The sequence below is a fragment of the Electrophorus electricus genome, chromosome 24 (assembly GCF_041902795.1).
Source record: "Electrophorus electricus isolate QZ-2024a chromosome 24, ASM4190279v1, whole genome shotgun sequence".
Taxonomy (NCBI): Eukaryota; Metazoa; Chordata; class Actinopteri; order Gymnotiformes; family Gymnotidae; genus Electrophorus; species Electrophorus electricus.
In genome coordinates, this window is record NC_137520.1 from 1722501 (window position 1) to 1722725 (window position 225).

Here is a 225-nt window from a genome sequence, read left to right on the forward strand (position 1 = left end):
CAGATTTCCTTTCTTCCCTCATTAACTGCAAATGAGTCATCCACTCTCTCTCTCTCTCTCTCTCTCTCTCTCTCTCTCTCTCTCTCTCTCTCTCTCACACACACACACACACTCTCTCTCTCTCTCTCTCTCTCTCTCTCTCACACACACACACTCTCTCTCTCTCTCTCACACACACACACACACACACTCTCTCTCTCTCTCTCACACACACACACACACTCT